The sequence below is a fragment of the Perognathus longimembris genome, chromosome 20 (assembly GCF_023159225.1).
Source record: "Perognathus longimembris pacificus isolate PPM17 chromosome 20, ASM2315922v1, whole genome shotgun sequence".
Classification (NCBI taxonomy): domain Eukaryota; kingdom Metazoa; phylum Chordata; class Mammalia; order Rodentia; family Heteromyidae; genus Perognathus; species Perognathus longimembris.
In genome coordinates this window covers 12,624,126-12,637,036 of record NC_063180.1, presented here as the reverse complement: position 1 = coordinate 12,637,036, position 12,911 = coordinate 12,624,126, and positions in this window count along the sequence as shown.

The window sequence follows — 12,911 nt, the reverse complement described above, 5'->3', positions numbered from 1 at the left end:
CATGGTGACCATGAGAACAGCAACTGATACCAATTCTCTCCTTGTTGCTTTCTGTTATATTTTTACCAATGCTAAGCATTCCCTAATAAATTCTTATTGATCGGCATAAAAACAGCTTCCTTTGCCTAAAGCCACCTTGATTCATGAGGAGCAAATCCAGCCCTCCCATTTTTTGCAGAACCATCTTAGTGAGGGAATCACATAGCTACAGACATTTATATAAGGAGATCTTTCTGTTTTAGATTTAGATGACATCACAGAAGTCCATTAACCCCACAGATACAGATAAACGTAGAGAATAGTTCAACATCAATGCACCAATTCTGACTCTATTTATATTATAGTCAACTTAATTGCATACCAACTTTACTCATAAGCTCCAATTTTAAGACATACTCATACCATTTGCTACATACTCAAACTTTTGGGGGATTGTCGTCCTCCTTTTTAACAGGCCAAATGCCTTTCTAATCTAACGGAAATCACTTCTGCCTCCCCAACTCTCTTACTCACACCATCAGTGATTTACTTGAACATTCTGTGGCAATTGAATATAATCCTTACTTTTTACATCCCTTTCTCATTCAGAAGAAACCATTTTTGTTTTCTCAATCCCTTTTCCAAGGCTTTTCTCCCCTAACTTTCCTCTTTTTATAGTTCCTCGAACTTCTTTGTGGCTTGTGTGGTAAACATACCTTAAATCAGATATAAAAGAAGCGACATCCTGAAAGTCTGAATTTTGGAGTCATTATTGGGACACCAGTGGTCTGCAGGCTGGCCAATTACAAAAGCCTGCAGCCTTGAAGAGAGCTTGCACCAATCTTTTTTTCTTTTTAGAAAGTCCTGGACCTTGGACTCAGATCCTGAGCACTGTCCCTGGCTTCTTTTTCCTCAAGGCTAGCACTCTGCCACTTGAGCCACAGCCCCACTTCTGGCCATTTTCTATATATGTAATGCTGGGGAATGGAACCCAGGGCTTCATGTATATAATGCAAACACTCTTACCACTAGGCCATATTCCCAGCCCCTTGTACCAACCTTTTAAAGACAAAATCACTAGCTGGGAGAGACCAAGCCTCAGCAAAGCATTACACCTGAACACTTCAAAAGGAGCAGGGCTCCCCTGGGGCTAAATAGCACATAGTCCCCAAAGCAGGGGCCTTCTGGGTCTACCCATTGAGGCAGGCATCTGCAATTCAAAGGATGGCTTGTCTCACCTCTAGGCCTTGGAGCTGGGTGAACAGCCCCATACCTCCTGGCAGGCTCCAGGATATCTGTGAAAGCAATAGCCCCCAGCACCTAGCCAGGCAAAGGATGCCTATGACTCAGTTTCCACATTATGGAAGTATGAATCAAGTGGTAGAGCACTAACCTTGAGTAAAAAAGGTAAGGGAGTGCTCAGGATCTGAGTTCAAGCCCCCAGTACATATACATGCCCCCCCCCCCATATTGCTTTCTGCAATCCACAAAACTTCCACAGGCACAGCCACCACCCTTTTTACATTTGAGCTAAGAGTAATCCTTTCTTGGGACAAAGAATTCCAGCAGTAACAAATCTCTGCTTAACATGGCAAGACAAGAGGCCCTGAGGTGTCAGAATGATTTTCATTCCTGGATGCAACACAAAAATCATACGATGCAACAGTGCCATCATGTGGTCCAAAGAAAAACTTACCAAGGGTAAAATTTGAGCTGGAGAAAGTCATTCAAAACATTTTGATCTCCTCCAGGTGGTAGGCAGAGTCCCAGTTTTGTTGTTGTTTGCTTTCTGTTTTTAACTCAGGTTAGGATTTCTGAAATCCTTGAGTACTTCTTCAGAAGTTTTGTGAATTTGCCTCTCCTCCCTCTCCCTCTCTCGTACCTGTACTGGTGTTTGAATCCAGGGCCGAGGTGTGTTGCTTCACTTTTTTCACTCAAGGCTGGTGATATATCACTTCAGTCAAAACTCCACTTCCACACTTTTGGTAGTTAGAGATAGAATATTAAGCATTTTCCTGCCAAGGCTGGCTTCAAGTCAAGATATCCTCAGATCTCAGTCTCCTCAGTAGCTAGGATTATAGGCACAAGCCACTCAACCCTGTCTTTATCTCTCTTTAGAAAACTTAGTCCTCAGAACTCTGTAGGGTACAACATCCTTTTCACTCACACATAGGCTGAAAAGCTGCCTCCTTCAAATCCCCTTTTGATCTAGGCTTGCTCAAGAAGCCACCATTAGACTTGCCCAGGGAAAGGCAACTTTTCACCCCCTCCCCCCCAAGTCTGCATGCAGGCTTCCTGGGGTCAGTTAACTCCCCCTTCTCTGAGGTCACTTCCTGGACCACCATATTCACTCCTTTTTTGGACCATGGAACCCAGACTCTGAGGTCAAGTTCACATCTGCAGTGGCCGAAACTTCCCCCTGCCCTCTCCCCACATTAACCTCAACCCTTCAGGTGCCCTCCCCTTCGGCCTGCACCTCCACCACATGCAGGGGCAGCAGCTCCTGAATAAAATTTTATTTTTCCACCTGAAGACTGTGTTGTAGTTTCCTTAACCTAATTGAAACCTAAGAGCCACCCCATCTTAGTCTACGCTACCCCACAGCACACTTTAGGACATCTAAGTTTTCATTTCCCTTCAGCCCTTCTCACAGTGTTTGCTTATTACCCCAATTTTCCCTATGCCCATATATCCTGCAGAAAAGAAATCAGAAGAGCAGGTTGTTTTGTGGTTATTTTTGTTGTTGTTTTCCACATTGAAGGATTGACCTCCACCCTATTGCCTCAGGTCCATACAGATACCAGGCAGGAATTCCAATATTTGAACCTGCTTTGATGTGCAGGCACCAGGCAAAACCTCTATGGGAACCTGCTTTGATATGCAGGTGGGACATCTCACCTAGGCCTAGCTGTACACAACCCTTTGTGGGCCAAAGGGAAAAGCCCCAACATCCTAGACCTAGTGGCGCTTTCATTAACCTCTGCCTCCTGCTCACCCCCATATAAGCCTGGTCCCAAATTCACTCCCTGGCACAACCTCCAATCCCTCCAGAAGGTCTGTGCCCCTTGCTGTTCCTCAATAAACAGTCCTCACCTGTTTATGATAGAGTACAGCCTATTCCTTTTCTGTTCTCTTCCATTTTCCCAACATACATCCCATTAACATTGGAACAACCTAATACAGCACATGGTGCTGGGATGGGTGTATGGATGGGTGGACAGATGGATGGTGGATAAGCAAATGGATGGATGGGTGGGTGGATGAGTGGATAGATGGGTGGATGGATGGATGGGTGGGTGGATGAATGAGTGGATGAATAGGCGAGTGCATATGAGTGTGGAAAGATGAGTGGATTGGATAGAAGAAGGGAAGAAGGAAGTCAAGGAAGGAAAGAATGAGGAAGAAAGAAAGGGTAGTAGAGGGAAGGTGGAAGAAAGTGCAGTGCAGAAACTGGGCCGCAGCTATCCAGGCACCTGGTCAGGTGTTGGGGGCTGTTGTTTGTGCAGACATCCTGGAGCCTAACCAGAAGTTTGGGGACTGTCCACCCACCTCTAAGGCCTAGAGGTGAGACAAGCCATCATTTGAGTTGCAGTTGCTTGGCTCAATGGGGAGAGCCAGGAGGGCCCTGGTTTGGGGAATATGTAGTTATTCTGCTCTTTAGACACAGGAGAGCTCTGCTCCTTGAGCTGTGCTTAAGTATAATGCTTTGCTGAGGTTTGATTTCACGTGACCTTTGTTTTTAAAACTTTGGTGCAAGCTCTGTTTGGAGCTGCAGGTTTTTATAATTGCCTGCATGCAGATTGCTACAGTCTCAATAATCACTCTAAAATTCAATCTCTCAAATTGTGGCTTCTCTATTTTCTCATGACTGGTTTTATATCTGATTCAAGGTATATTTCACCACATAACAGAAGGAAAGGAGGAAAGAAGGAAGGGAAGGAGGAAGGGAGGGAGGGTGTGAGGAAGGAAGGAAATGCCCCTTAGTTTGCCTTTAAGGCCCTGTTGATATGTGTTCATTAGTAATTTCAAAACCAGCATTCTGTTTCTTCTTTTCTTTTTTTTACAAGAATGAGTGAGTTTGAGAACCAAACCCAATATTACCTGTTACTCATTCCTATTTACCTAACACCTAATATCAGTAAATTTAGCTATATTTATATTTATATATTTTTTATATTTTTATATTTATTTTTATATTTATTTATTTTTATATTTATTTTTATATTTTTATATTTTTATATTTTTTATTTATTTTTATATTTATTTATTTATTTATTTTTAATTTTTGGCCAGTCCTAGGCTGTGAACTCAGGGCCTGAACACTGTCCCTGGCTTCTTTTTTGCTCAAGGCTAGCACTCTACCACTTGAGCCACAGCGCCACTTCTGGCCATTTTCTATATGTGTGGTGCTGAGGAATCGAGCCCAGGGCCTCATGTATACAAGGCAAGCACTCTTGCCACTAGGCCATATTCCCAGCCCCTTATTTTTATTTTTTTAACCAAGGTGTAGAATTATTGTGAGTACTATATACAGGCTGCACTTGCTATTGAAATTCCTGTGTGCTCATAATGCTTCTATTAACAGTCTCTAAATGAACCTTTTCTGCATAAGCTGAGCACATTTATGTTGCAATGTGAATTCATGGCAAGAGACAAAGATGGAACATTTGCCCACTCATTGTGCTAATTTCCTAGACTCAAAGGTCTCCTTGCTTTAGTGCCCAGGTACTATGTTGTTATAAATGTGGGCTATTCACATACTTCTGTGTGGGGACTGCTTTCTCTGCTCCGGCTCAAATGCTTATTTTCTCTCTTATTACCCTCGCATCGTCTTCTCCCCCCACCCTCGGCCTGCAGGTCTGTCGGGGTGAGACGTGGGGGTGTCTCCGTCCTGGCTGCGCGCGACCCACGTGGCAATGTGACCGCTATCCTACCCTGGGAGCTACGGACATAGACCATGGGTCAGCTTCTGAGAGCGAACTAACTTTATTGAGAGAGGGACAAGGGTAGATGATCCGGGGGAAGGAGGTTGGCCAGGATTCCCATAGGCCACGAGCTGTCAGGTGACCTCCAAGGGGTTGGTCACTTGACCTCCAAGGGGCTACGTCACTCTGAGTGCGCCAAACCAGGGCGGGGCTGGTAGGCGCCAGGCTGGCTGCCAGCTAAGTCGGGGGTCTTTTAGCCTGACCGGTTTCTCCAGATTCCAATGTATAGAGGATGGAAAGGCCGCATTCCCCAGCTGGGGGAGGTGCCTCAGGCCCCTTCCATCTAGGGGGGGAAGATGGACCCCAACACTTCTGCAACAATGGACATTTATTACCAGATCACCAAAACTGCAGGCAGCCAGGCTTAAATGGTTCATACCTATCAAGCCAGCCCAGGGAGGAAAGTGTCTAAAACTCTTATCTCTAATTAACCAGTAAAAAGCTGTAAGTGGAACCTTGGCTCAAGTGGCACAGCATCAGCCTTGAGTGAAAAGCTAGAGGACAGTGTCCAAGCCCTGAGCTCAAGTCCCTGTACCTCCCTACAAACACATAAAACAAAAACAAGAAAGAAAAACCCTATAGGCAAAAGTTGCCTAAACTAGTATTTTGCAGAAAGCTTTGTCTCCTTAGAAGTAAAGTTAAAGATCAGGTGCCAGTTGCTCACACCTGCAACCCTAGCTACTCAAGACTCTGAGATCTGTGGATCACAATTTGGAACCAGACTGGGTAGGAAAGTCCATGAGACTCTTATATCCAATTAACAACCAAAACCAGATGTGGCACTGTAACTCAAGTGGTAGAGCACTAGCCTTGAGTAAAATAGCTCAGGGACAGTGTACAAGCCCTAAGTTCAATCCCTAGGACCTGCACCAAAAAAACAAAAGCTCAGGGTCAGTGTACAGGCCCTAAGTTCAATCCCTAGGACCTGCACACACACAAAAAAATAAGCTACTTGTTCACATGTTGATATTGGGTTATATTTCTATAGCATATAAACCACTTGGGAAGGCCATGATTGTTAAGTGACATTGCTAAGGATATCCTGTAGTCCTTTCAAACTGTCACACCATTATCTCAAAAGACAATCTGGTACAGCCAAGTGCTGGTGGCTCATCCCTATAATCCTAGCTATCCAGGAGACTGAGATCTGAGCATCAAGGTTTGAAACCAGCCCAGTCAAGAGAGAGTCTTGTCTCCAATTAACTACAATAAAGAGAGAGAGAGAGGAGAGAGAGAAAGTGAGAGAGAAATAAAGAAAGAAAGAAAGAAAGGAAGGAAGGAAGGAAGGAAGGAAGGAAGGAAGGAAGAAGAAAGAAAGAAAGAAAGAAAGAAAGAAAGAAAGAAAGAAAGAAACGAAGGAAGGAAGGAAGGGAAGTGAAGAAAAAAGAAAGAAGAGATGTGGCTCAAGTGGTACAGAGCAACCTTGAATAAAAAAAGCTAAGGGACTTTGCCAAAGCCCTGAATTCAAGCCCTAGTCCCAGCATAAAAACAAACAAACAAAGCAAAAACTAAAACCACAGACAGTTTAGTCTATAGCAAATATTCCACAGATCATCCACAAGTGCCTTCTGATGCAGAACATGGGGATGGGGAGTTCTAGTGGTAAACCATGTGACAGATTGAGGTAGAATCTTCTTCCACAATGTCTCATATCTAAGAGGCAATTCATTCCAACTTCCTTTTTTTTTTTTTTGTCAGCACTAGGGCCTGAACTCAGGACCTTTCACTCTTGTTTGGCTTTTTTGCTCAAGGCTCTACCACTTGAGCCACACCTCCACTTTCAGTTCTTTACTGGTTAATTGGAGATAAAAGTCTCACAGACTTATTTTGCACCATTTGGCTTCAAACCTTGATCCTCAGATCTCAGCCTCCTGAGTTGTTGGGGACAGCTGTGCCTTTAAGAGGCCACAGCTGGCTTTAGCTTGTCCCCTCCCCTTCCGCCTTTAACAAGAAGAGAAGCCCCCAGCCCCTGGGGCGAACACATGTGTGCCATCATGGCGGGGACTTCTACAGAGACCCAGCTCTTGGGGTACTGTAGCCCCCGCCCACAGAGGAAGTTTCATGACATCACCTGATGGGCAGCCCAGCTTAGCCAATTAGCCAATCACCCCAAGTCCTTCCCCTTCTGCCTTTGTCACTGTAATAAATTCTTCTGCCCACCCCCTGGGTGGGCGAGACCTGTTTGACCATCAGGCTGTCTCCCGGAATTTTCTTCCTGCTTTGGACACGTGAGGGGGGCTGACGGGGAAGGGGATTTCAGCATTTCTCCTCAACTCAGCAAAGTCCACAAAGATACGCCTTACTCCTTCTGCCGGTGGGAGGGGTAGGGCTGAGTGTCTTTCATAGTTTGGGTTCAGGCATTTCCCCTGGGAGATAAGGGGAAAAGGGGGTCCAGAGCCCCCCAACACTGAGTAGCTAGGATGACAGATGTGAGGTATAGCATTATGTCTGCTTTAGACTTCCTACCATGAAGAATTTTCAAGGAAGCTGTGAAAATTCATGCAAAATTTTGGAAGACATTATTATTACTATTATTATTACTTTGTCAATCCTAGGGATTGAACTCAGAGCTTGAGTACAGTAACTGAACTTTTCTTCTCATGGCTGTTGTTCTACCACTTTGAACCACAGGTCCATTTCCATTTTCTCGTGGTTCATTGGAAACAAGAGTCTCATGGGCTTTCCTGCCCAGGCTGGCTTTGAATGGCTGTCCTCAGTTCTCAACCTCCTGAGTAGCAGGATTACAGGCATGAGTCACCAGTGCCTGGCTTGGAAGATGTTATTTATAGCCTCAAGGTTGAGATGTATCTATCCTTTTATCTAGTGATGACCTTTCTAACGTCACTGTGAGTACTCAGGAATGGCCGTTGAGCTTACATCCTATTTATAATTAATGTCTCTCACCACTCCAGGTAAATGTGAACTAGAAATATATCTCAGCTCATGCCACTTTTCAGCAGTTCCCTATGCCATTTTCCTCCACTCAATATGTATTTACTGAGCACCTACTAAGTGCTTGTGTCCTACGGTGCCAGGAGTTGGGAGCAATGCTCAGATGGCATCTGTCCCCATGGGTTCAAGGAGAAAGTTACAGCTCAAGGAGAAAACCAGGTTTGGGAAAGGAAACTACAGTGTAGTGGCAAACAGTTACACTGAGGCTTCCATAGCCTATATATAGTCTAAAGGATCTGGAAAGATCTGGAAGCTTTGGGGGTACTGAGGAGAGAGAGGAAATAGCTCCTCATTGCCAGAGTTAGGCAGCTAGTGAGCAAGGTCAGAAAGGTTTCCTAGATGCATGATACTCTGGTGAGTAGGACCCAGTTTCCCTTTGTTCCCTCTCCCTCCCTTCCCTCTCTTTCTTGCACTATTCTCACTCTTCTCCTTCCCTTGTCCTTTCCCTTCCCTTTCTTCACCCTCCCTTTCCTCCTCTTCTCCTCCCTACTCCTCTCCTCCCTTCTCTTCTCCCTCTTTTCCTCCCTCCATGCCTTCCCCCTACCTCTTGCCCTTCCTCTTCCTCCTCCTCTTTCTCCTCCTTCCCCTCTCTCATTTTCTCTTCCCCTTTCCTCTCTTCTTTTCCCTCTCTCCTTCTCCTTCCTCCTCTTATATGAATTTGTCTGTCTGGCTGGCTTTGAAATGCAATTCTTAAATTTCAGCCTCCTGAGTAGCTGGGATTATAGGCATGAGCAAACAGTAATGAGCTACAACTTAAAAAAAATGATCTGAATACATTTTATGCATGTATGGAAATAGCACAGTAAAAACTCTGTTTGTATCATTAATATACACTAATAAAAATCATGTTAAGGAATAAAGAATATTCTAAAAAAAACTACTTTTGAAGCAAGGACTAACCCATGGCCAAAGTAACAATCAAGGCTCTTCTTGGAGGACAGCTAGCTCACAGCCAGAGGCTTTGAATCCCTTAAATATGGCTAAAGTCTGTTCACACCTGTCATCCTAGCTACTCAGGAGGCTGAGATCTGAGGTATGTGATTCAAAGGTAGCCTGAGCAGGAAAGTCTGTGAAACTCTTATCTCTAACTATCAAAAAAATAAACATGAGGGGCTGGTTATATGGCCTAGTGGTAAAGTGCTCACCTTGTATACATGAAGCCCTGGGTTTGATTCCTCAGCACCACATATATAGAAAAAGTTGTAAGTGGTCTTGTGGCTCAAGTGGTAGAGTGCTACCCTTGAGCAAAAAGAAGCCAGGTGTAGTGCTCAGGCCCTGAGTTCAAAGCCCCAGGACTGGCAAAAAACAAAACAAAACAAAAACCCAAAAGATAAACGTGGAGCTTTTGCTCATGTGGTAGAGCACTATCCAATCTGGAGTAAAAAAAAAGCTCAGGGACAGCATCTAGGTCCTGAGTTCAAGTCCTAGCGCTCACGGGCATGCATACACACACACACACACACACACACACACACACACACACTCACCAATGTGGCAAAATTGGCACAGAGAAACAAACTAAATTAGAAGAGCATGAGTGGGTTCTTCTGTGACCATGACAAGAGGAGAGAATAGTCAGGAAAAATACTACAAAACTACAACATACAGGGGCGATTGCATTGCACATGGTGTCTGTGCTTTGCCATCAACCTTTTCTACTCCTGTGAACTTGCCTTTGAACTGTTAGGGCTGACCTGAAAACTAGAGTAACTAAATATAAGTTTTAGTATTAAAATTATAACAGCTTCTAAACCCTGGTGATGACTCCATGCTAGAGGGCTGCACCCCCACTTGTGAGACTAGTTTCTTGTAGTTTGACACTTAAAAATGTAGGGAGCACTTGTTCTCCTCTGTACCTGGGTAGGTAGCAACCATGGTAATGGACAGTAAAAAATGATCATAGTCATAGACCATATAAATAACCATAATAGTAGTAGGAATACCATGGTAACTGTTGGGTTGGTTTACTTATGATTGAGTACTGGATTGTTTTAGCCCACTCAAGCTTGCTTAGTGGTAATGGGAAAACATGGTAGCAATTGTTAAAATAAAGTTGGTACTAGGTCAGCCTGACCACAGAATTCTGCTTCTGTAAATGGCTTGCTTAACCCATTTGTGCCTTGCTCTATCCCCTGCATTAACCCCCTGCATTAGTGCTAGGTGACCACCTGCTGTCAATTCCTGATATCGAGGCCAGTTCCTGATATCAAAGCCAAAATAGATAACTGAAAGGGTAGATAGCCAATAGAAATAGGACAAGACTTTCTTGCTAAATGCCATCCAATCAAGTATCTGCCAAGTTGGAAATACCCTGCCCCTGTTGTAATCACAATAAAAACCCTGCCTATCTGAGGGTCGGGACCCTCAATCCAGATCCACTGCGTCAGTGATGGCTGGGAATCCAGGCTGGAGCTTGCAATAAAGACTCTTGTGCATTTGCATTGGTATTGGCTCCTTGGTGGTCTTTGGGGACCAGAAATCTAGGCATAACAGAACTAGAAGTAAATGTTACTTCCTTCCTCTTCCAGCATACACAGCATTCCTTGCAAAGCATACCCCATTGTTTAACAGGGTTCTTGTGCTTAAGTTCCAGGTCCAATAATGTTGGAATCTTTCAGGATTAGTGCTGCTGCTGCCGTTCAGTGCCACTACTCCCAGAACATCACCCAGGCTGGCACCTAAGCCCTGCCTGCTGCCAGGTGCCAGTGGCTCATGCCTGTCAAATCTAAATCTGAGGATCAGGGTTTAAAGCCAATCAGGGAAAGAAAATCCAGGCAACTCCATTTAACCAGCAAGGAGGAAGAAGTAGAACTGTGGATCCAGTGGTAGAGTGCTAGCCTTGACACAAAGAGTCAAGGACAAGTACCCAGGCCCTGAGTTCAAGTCCCAGCATAGAAACACACAAAAGGGTCGATAAGACTGCTTATCTCCAATTAACCACTGAAATCCAGAAGTGTAGCTATGGCTTTGGTAGTAGAGCTGCCACCTTGAGTGAAAAAGTTAAAGGAGAGTGCCTCAGGCCCTAACTTCAGGCCCAAGAACAGGCACCAAAAATAAAAATAGCCCGTACTTAGATTTTGTTTGTTTGAGCAATCTTAAGGACTTTGACACAGATTCAGACTCTTGGAGGCCCCAGCGAGATGCCAGCCTCAGGCTTTGGCTCTGGGAAACTGGGGCAGGGGAAGTCCCCTCCAGTAATAGGGGACAGCCATCGAGAGATTGCTTTATCCTCAGCCCCAGGACTGTGATGGTGACCCCGCACCCGGGACATTTCCCATAGTCAACGTTTGCAGGAATCTTTTTTGAAATCCTCTGGAGATGAGTGTCTGGGGTGCCAGCTGCAATAGGTGAGGAGGTGGCTTGGACACAAATGTACACCCCTACCTTAGAAGTTGGCAAGACCTTGCCCCTTCTTCTGGGGCCCCAGTGGGTCATTTGGTGTCTGAGTCACCACTACTTGTCTTTGTTTTTGTTTTTATCTTTGTCTGGTCATGTGATATTGTCTATTGTTGTTTCTTTTTGTGGAGCATTAAATTGAGGTCTCTAGAGCGTCTCCCTTCTCAGACTTATGTCAGATGTATTGACTGTTACTGGTGCCCTCATGTTTTTCTTTTTATGGTTCTACTTCTCCTTTTCTGTGAGTGCTACCAAAACCTTGCCAGGCTGTTTTGGTGATGGTGTCTGTTACTGTCCCATTCTGTGCATTAGTTTGTCTCTACTCTTCCCAGTGCTGAGCAGGGCATCTGGTTTCCTTGAAGCCTCTGGAGGGTGGCCTCGGTGGGCTGATTGCCGGACAATGGAAATCTCCACAGGGGAGGATCCCCCTGAGACTTTTCAGGGCCCTGTGGTCTTTCTATGACTCTGGCAGCCAGCTTGTCAACACCAGACATGCCATCCAAAGAAAATATTTTTGAGAATTACTTAGAAATTTTCAGGAATTCTCTCTATCTCTGTCCTGTTTTGTCTTTGCTGGTTCTGTTTTAAGATTGGTAACAGTTTTAAGTGTGGATTTTTGTGTCCCATGTTTGTTGTTCATTTGGACATCTATGGAGGAAAATCAGAGTCTGGAAGAAGGCAGTTGGGAGGGTGCAGGCTGCTGAGGACCTGGTTCAAACAGCTGGCTAATCTTAGTCTCAGAGGAAATTAAACTTGTAAAATTCTCCTGGCTAAAATTGGCAAAAGACAGTCCAGGCACCTGGTGGGCTAAGAGATCAGCTTCAGGTAACCACCTTCTTCCCTCAACTAAAGATATTTAAAAGGGAAATTGATAACTTAAAATGCTTTAGTCACAATTGGGTTAAAGACTAGAGTCAAGTACTGGGTGGGCTCAGCTTAGCTACAGGGGACCCCACCAAGATTTCTTCAGCAGTAAAGTATTTGAGGTGCAAAAAATGCCTTGTTCAAACAAGCAAGCCCTGGAAAAATGAGGCCCTGGTAAAGTACTTTGCTTTAAAAAAAGTTTTATCTTAAATCTTGGCTATCTGCAAGAGTAAGATTGGCAAACATATCTCTTGCCACAGAAAAATGTATGCCTATTTTGTGTGCTGTAAGATCTCTTTGCATGAATGCATGTGTGTGAATGTGAACATATCCAAGATCAAAACTGTCAACATAATGTAAAAATTGGATGAGTTTAAGTTTAAATTCCAAAAAAGGTCATGAGGTTTGGACATTACCAAAAGTCTCAAAAATTATAACATTGTTAAAAAAAACTGGTTAAAAGTTATTCAAGTATTCTTTAATTTGCAGTCAAAAAATCTGGTATCTTAGTGCATAAGGCTGCTTGCACTGTAATCAAGTTATTAAGCTTAGCAAAAGGCATTGGGAACTTGAAATTTATTTCCCTCTACTGTTAAATTTGGGACTACATGTCAGGAATTTGGATATAAAGGTTTGTTTATCACTGTTAAGAAAACGGCTTTGGGTTTCTCACTCAGAGATCAATATAAAAGGACAGGAAAACTTAGGATGGTCTGTGTGCCCATCTTCAAGGGT